The sequence below is a fragment of the Lutra lutra genome, chromosome X (assembly GCF_902655055.1).
Source record: "Lutra lutra chromosome X, mLutLut1.2, whole genome shotgun sequence".
NCBI classification, from domain to species: domain Eukaryota; kingdom Metazoa; phylum Chordata; class Mammalia; order Carnivora; family Mustelidae; genus Lutra; species Lutra lutra.
In genome coordinates, this window is record NC_062296.1 from 91,333,669 (window position 1) to 91,341,418 (window position 7,750).

Consider the following 7,750-nt stretch of genomic DNA (forward strand, 5'->3'; position numbering starts at 1 on the left):
CAAGAGTCGCGTGCTCTACCGACTGAGCCGGCTGGGCATCCCTAGATGTTCTTTTTAGTGATTTCTGAGGGGTGCCTGGGTGGCTCAGTTGGTTGGGCCTCTGCCTTTGTTTCAGGTAATGATCCCAGGATTATGGGATCAAGTCCCACATGGCGCTCCCCGCTCAGCGGGGAGTGTGCTTCTTCCTCCCTTCCCCTCCACAAATAAATAGATGAATAAATACCTTTGGAGTGATTTCTGGGAGCATGCAGGAGATCATTTAATTACTTTTATCTTATTGCTCATTTTAATCGTGATTTTGTGATCAGCCTGGCTTGGAAGTTTGAGGACAAGGATGTAGTTTTTCTACAGTTTTATTCTCATTTTTCTATACAAAATGCCTGATAGAGTACCACTTCTGCTAATCAGCAATTCTTATTGGCAGTTATAAAAATTTTAAACTAAGAGCAGCTGCATTACAGAGCACCTATAATGGAACGTGACATAAATCGAAAGACCTCAGGCAGCTCTCAGATATGGTTACACATGGAAAGCAATAGGGTGACACTGACATCATCTTCTCTGATCAACTGGTGCACACTGAACCCAAAGGACAAAGGGCACACACGATTTGTTGAGAAGAACATTTATTATGAGAATGGGCTTCTTGTGTACTAATTCATTTTTGACAGGGGATGTGTAAAATCTAAGAACGTTCCACTATTTACTGCTTAAACAAGAATGATTTTCTCTTATTTACAGAGATAATATTGTTTGACCCAACCTTGATCCTGCCATGGTATGTTTACCACCTCATGTCTTGGCATGTTAACATGCAGGTCTAAAAAGACTTGACCTCTCAATTGAGAAAACCCAAAAGACAACTGGTTTGCCTTATTGAATAATGAACCTGAGACCCCTCAAAAATGATCTCATGTGGTACATTTGCCCCACTCAATGAAAGAGTCCTCGGATGACCAATCGACTCCTTTCCACAGTGTCATTAATAGTTGCCCCAGAAATCAATCAGTGAACAAAGCAGCAGGCCATCACCTCCTATCCTGCTTTTTACCACTGTGAAGTTATTTATTTCTAATTTTTATGAGACCACCAAATCATCCCCAATACTGCAGAAAAACACAGGGCAAGGCGAGAGTGGGTGATGTGAGATGAGGTAACATGGAGAATGTTGCAGAGACTTCAAGTTTTCATCCAATTTTTCTTCTTTTCAGCTCCCAGTGTTATAAATGTCCCACAAGACAACAGTCCTGAAACCGAACACCCAGGAAATCTTATAAAGCCAGATCCCCGTCCAACAGGGTTAACTCCAGACTCCAGAAAATGTGAAAAAGCATGTGTCTGACCACCCAGCAATTCTGGGTACGTGACCTACAGAAAGACTGGAATTTGAACACAAGGACCAAAGTACAAGTGCTGTTCTGTGCAGCACTGTTAGTAAAAGGGGAACTTGGAAGCAATCTGACTATCCAACAATGGTAATTAAAACCGGGTATTATATCCATGTGGTAGTCTTACACAGCAGGTAACAAGATTAAACTAAATGTGTGTATGTGTAAAAACACAAACTGATGTGTGTGTATCCATATACACACATATGTACACACACGTTTCTGTTGCACATGCATGTGTATGGGTAAATATGCATCTCTATGTATGTCAGGAACATGATGAAGAATACGAGAGCAAGAAACTCCATGTGCACAATATGAGGCCACACCACACTCGGCTCAGGGTATTATCCCCTCTGGGAGAAGGGCTGGGGATTGAGAACCAGGTAACGATAAAGGCAATTTCAGCCAGATTCAAAATGTTTTCTTCCTTTCTAAAGCAATGGCTGTAAACAATTTGCAACTACGTGGACGGAACTAGAGGGTATTATGCTGAGCGAAATAAGTCGATCAGAGAAAGACAATTATCATATGATCTCCCTGATATGAGGAATTTGAGAGGCAGGGTGGGGGCTCGTGCGGAGAAGGGAGGGAAAAAAAATGAAACAAGATGGGACCGGGGAGGGAGACAAACCATAAGAGACTCTTAATCTCAGGAAACAAAGTGAGGGCTGCTGCAGCGGGGAGGGGAAGGACAGGGTGGCTGGGTGATGGACATTGGGGAGGGTATGTGCTATAGTGAGTGCTGTGAATTGTGTAAGACTGATGATTCACAGACCTGTACCCCTGGGGCAAATAGTACATTATTTGTTAATAAAAAAAATGTATCTTTAAAAAAAAAAACAAAAACAAAATTAAGGGCGCCTGGGTGGCTCAGTGGGTTAAGCCGCTGCCTTCGGCTCAGGTCATGATCCCAGGTCCTGGGTTCGAGCCCCACATCGGGCTCTCTGCTCAGCAGGGAGCCTGCTTCCTCCTCTCTCTCTGCCTGCCTCTCTGCTTACTTGTGATTTCTCTCTGTCAAATAAATAAATAAAATCTTTAAAAAAAATGTAAAAAAGCAAAAAACAATGGCTGGAAACAAATCTTACCAAATAACCATAGTTAATTTTATGATAAAACCATATTTTATATTCTCTTTGGTTTCTGCAAACTAAATTTCTTACAAAATAAAACCCACATAGTGTTAGCTACAAAATCCCAAGGATTTGTCACCGTCTCTACCCATTTTCTTCCTTGTTACCTGAACAGTGGCAGGAGCCCGTACATGGTCCCTTGCTTAGCTGATGGCTTCTGAACAGACCAGAATTTCAGCAATTTCAGCTAAGGCAATGAAGTTTGAGCTGTGCCATGGAACACGATGCAAAACAGAAACACCACAAAGACATATTGTGATGTTAGCTGTTGCTGCATAACAAACCACCCAAAACCACAGTGGCTTAAAACAATAAGCCTTCATTATTGATCAACAACATATGCGTCAACTGGGTGGCTCTAACCTAGGCCAAGTTCGGCAGATTTTGGTTCACTTGAAGTCTGAACTCAGTGGAAGTGGAGAAAAGGAAACTCGGGCTTGTAGGTAGGCTGGGGGTTGGCTGGTCTGAAATGGTTTCTTCCACATGTGGGGCAGTTGGCTGGTAGGTGGTTGGGTGATGAGAATAACTAGGCAACATGTCTCTTATTACCCAGCAGGTTAGCCTGGGGTTGGTTCACATCTCAGCAAGGTTCCAAGGGAGAGAAGGGAAGTGAAGCACTTCTGCCCTATTTTCTTGGCTAAATCAAGTCCCAAAGCCAGACTAATGTGGGTTTCATACTAAGCAGAGCAGTTCCCTTGCTGCGATCTATTGAAAGTCAGCTCTCAGCACAAGAAAAATGAAAGCCAGACCAAAATCAAGGAGAAGGAAAATGGATCCTAACTCTCGATAAGAGAAACTAAAAATTCACATTTGAACTTGATGTAATGAGCACTGGGTGTTATATGCAACTGATAAATCACTAAATTCTACTCCTGAAACTAATAATACAGTATATGTTAACTAAATTGAATTTAAATTAAAAAAACTTCAAAAAAATACACATTTGGGGAAAGATTAGAGACAGGAACATGGGTGTGTGTGTGTGTGTGTGTTTAAAGATTTAGAAGCATTTTGTGTGTAAAGATTTAGAAACATTTTTCAATCCTTCTACCACATCATGGCTTCTTAGGGACCACCAAATTAACAAAAGGGTTCAATGCTATGATTGGTTAAACTTTATGTGCTACAGAATATAAACGCTAAGATGAATAATCACTTATCAAAAGAAATTCTTACTAGGTTGCCCTCCATTTTTGGTTTTCAGACTTTTATGTACTACCCAAACACACTTAAACAGGCTTCCTCCTCTAACACTTATAGGTGTGTTTCTATACAGCTCACAAATCATCTCACCCAAAATCATTTTCTGGTTAATAATAAACAACTAATAGGTGCTGACGACCTGAAATTGTCTCCGAAGTCACCTTTACAATGGTGAAGATTGAGCAGTACATAGAATCAGCAGGCTAGCACAAGGCTAATTTACCTTGTGCCAAAGCAGATCTCCAAAATGACTTACTAAATCATTCCACCGAAAGTTGTAAATCTGAGTGAGAAAAGGACAAATCAATAGAAAAACAAAGTCGAACACTACCTATGACTTTTCATGACCTTCTGGAAGGATAAAGACTGATGTTGTAAAGAAATTCCAAAACATGAAAACTTGTAAACATGACCTGACTATGGTTTGCATTATTCTTAATTCATGCTGTTTTTATAGTCAGTAACTTCTTCTGTTTATTAACTTTCTTTCCTTCTATACTTATTCCTTATGCCCTGCCGTGCAGAATTTGAAAGTCAAGGAGGTTTGAAGATCCGTCAACCCTGTACTTGCTCACAAAGAAAATTGTATGAAGGCACAGCACTGTGTTTTCTGAACTTCAGGTGAAGTCTGAACTCAGCGGAAGTGGAGAAAAGGAAACTCGGCCTGCCTTGGCCAATGGTGCATTAAAAAAGCCATATGTTAAAGGGCGCCTGGGTGGTTCAGTTGGATAAGCGTCTGCCTTCAGCTCAGGTCACGATTCCGAGAGGGGTCCTGGGATGGAGCCCCATGTCTGGCTCCCTGCTCAGCAGGGATCCTGCCGCTCCACCCCACTTCTGCTCTCTTGCTATCTCTGTTGCGGTATTGGATCAAATAGCTTTTCAGGTCTCAAAAGTGCGTTTTCATGGTGTATATTTCTTGAGTTGTAGTTACATCCAATCCCTGGGTCTCCCTGTTTCAATTAAGTTATAATTCACATACTGTAAAATTCACATTTAAAAGCATACAATTCAGTGGTTTTTAGGAAAATCACAGGGTGGCACGTGATCACTAATTCCAGAATATTCCATCAGCCCAAGGAGACCTCAGGCCTCTTAGCAGTCAGTTCCAATTCCCTCCTCTCCTCGTCCTCTAATGACCATTAACCTATTGTCTGTCCCTATGGTTTATCTATTATGGACATTTCATAAAAATGGAATCACAGACTATATGGCCTCTTGTATCTGGCTTCTCCTGGAACTCTTTTGATGAGTTTAAGAACATATCAACCTGATGTCTTCATCTCTTGGGGTGCCCTTGCTCTTATCGCACCTGTAGAGGCCAGTCTCAGCCTGGCAACCCATCTCCAGTAAAGGTTAAAAGTACAAAACTATTTCCTCAAGCACTAAGTGAATGGTCACCATTTTGGCAGAGTTACCTTATAGAACTGAAGGGGAAGAGGCTTAGTGCATGTCACCCAGCAAAAGCACCCCAATCCTTTTCCATTTCTAAAGCAGACCTTTTGTTGTTTTTCTCTCTTTCCTCCTCAGCAATCTCCACTCTCCCCTGAGTGCTCAGCGGACTGTCCACCACCACGTGAACACTTGCTCATTGACCCTCTGATACTAACTGTAGTCCTTCGGCAACATGTATATAATCTTGAGAAGATGGTCCGTGCTAGGGTCCCAAGAGATGCTCCAGTCAACGTGCAGGCCTAGTGGACACTCACAGGGGACGTATATTCTGCTCATCCATCAGAGGAAAAGCTAAGGCAAAGAAACGGTCATTTACAACTTCACTTTGAGCTTAGATGTATTGCACCGAATAGGGAGGCAGAAAGTAGCATTCTCTTTTTACTGGACTAGGTAAAAACAACACAACTCAATCAACTGTCCCAGACGAGCATCGGGAAGAATCTGGCACAAGAATAAGACAAACAGAATTAGAACAAATAGGGTTAGGTGTTAGCTGTTCTCTCCAATTGCGTTGCTTAAAAATTTAATTGGTTATTGAGGAATCTTATCTCGTTGTGAAGTAAACACGATTTCCCCAGATTGCTGCTTTTAATTTTAATCTGTTGAGACTCCCTTCTCCAATGGATATCAAGTCCCTTAACATTATCTTGGCAGGTTTTTCAACTAGCAAAAAGTTAATAATCGAACGTACCTAAGCTGACATCCATACATCAATTAGCAGTATAACTATCCCTTCTCTCTTACACAATAGAAAGCTTAATTTTGGAAAATGCTGCCGTTCATGATTACATTATACTTTTTATAGTTAAGAAGCAGTTAAAATAACACAATTCCTTAATATAGAACTTAAGGAAGACTCAGTCTTAAGTGCTTTCCCCACCAAGGATCATACCTTATTCATCCTTACGTTTCCAATACCTAGCACAGGTTTTGCTGTGCTAAACCACAGTAGGGGGTTGCCAATACGTGCTCAGATAAACTTACTGTTGACAAGCTAAATATTAAGGAGCAGAGGCCACTGAGTTATTAAAACAATGGAAAAACAGGGTAACTGCACTTCCTCAAATTACAGTTATTTGACAGACATTATTACAGAGTTAATAAAATCTAATGACAGATGTCAGCTTTTATAAATTGAGAGTTTAAAAAAGATTCTTTTACGTAGGCTCCACACCCAACATGGGCTTGAACTCACGACTCTTGAGATCAAGAGTCACAGGCTCTATTGACTGAGCTAGCCTGGCGCCTCAGGAAATTTTTCTTTTTGCTTTTTTTGTGAACACTGTACTATGGAATGATCTATAAATCTACTTCTGTTCAGACAAGTGTTTTTTGTTGTTGTTGTTCTTGAATGTTCTTTTCAAAGTCCTAGTACAAGGACCTGCTATACAAGTTATTGAGATATTATTTTCAATATACCTTTAAATGACTTAAAAGGGAAACATTAACATGATAAATATACTTAACTGCAAGGTTTGGCACTTTAGGACTAAAGTAACAATTTAAAAATTGACAAGAGTGGGGCGCCTGGGTGGCTTAGTGGGTTAAAGCCTCTGCCTTCAGCTCAGGTCATGATCCCAGGGTCCTCAGCAGGGAGCCTGCTTCTACCTCTCTCTCTGCCTACTTGTGATCTCTGTCAAATAAATAAATCTTTTAAAAAAATTGACAAGAGGAAGATAGCGTATCATTTTTAGGAGAATGGCCTAGACATTTAAATCATATTTTTAACTGATTTATTATTTGAAAATTTATTAATGATATATAATAAAGGGACACTTGAAGGTCTCTTAATCAACCTAAGCTGTAAATGATTAGCTTAAAGGAAGTTATGATTAGGAAATGCCTTAGGAAGAAAACTTTTCATTATTAGAAAATGAATGAAGGGGTGCCTGGGTGGCTCATCGTTAAAGCGTCTGCCTTGGCTCAGGCCATAATCCCAGGGTCCTGGGATCGAGCCCCAGGTTGGGCTCCCTGCTCTGTGGAAAGCCCGCCTCTCCCTCTCCCACTCCCCCAGCTTGTGTTTCCTCTCTCACTGTCAAATAAATAAAATCTTTAAAAAAAAAAAAAAGGAAATGAATGAATTATGGCTGTCTCTAGAAGAACTCCTGGGGAAAAAGAAACACTGGCAGGGTTTACACAGTGTACCTGGGGTAGAGACAGCGGAGGCAAAGGGGCTTTCCCTGTGTGCTCTTTTGTACCTTTTGGATCTTAAGTGACAAGAATGTATTATCTTTTAAGATACATATAAAGGAAGGGAATGAAAATCTATATGTAGAGACCTGGAGAGATACACAAGATCATGATTAAATGATAAACAGCTGCTAAAAAAAAGAAAATGAATGAATTGTAAACTTAAGGTATGCAACTGTATAAATGTTCCCAGAGATAGTTGGTATCCATTTCACTGGAGACTTTAAACAAGGAGATTCTCATAAGGGAAATTTTTTTCTTCTTTTCTTTTCCAGGCCATGAATAATTACTGATTAAACTTTTTCAGCAATTCAGAGCACACTGCCGGTGCACCAGATTTAATTAAAGAGGCACTGCATGAACCAAATGGAGATGAAACATAGT

General features: G+C 40.6%; 1 long non-coding RNA gene across 1 annotated transcript; it reads left to right on the forward strand.

Moving 5' to 3' along the window:
* The first annotated feature begins 244 nt into the window (after positions 1-244).
* Positions 245-5,407, forward strand: LOC125092449 (uncharacterized). The gene is made up of 3 exons (XR_007124930.1): positions 245-1,359; positions 4,249-4,345; positions 5,252-5,407. It is a non-coding gene; the product is annotated as an uncharacterized LOC125092449 (long non-coding RNA).
* The last annotated feature ends 2,343 nt before the right edge of the window (positions 5,408-7,750 follow it).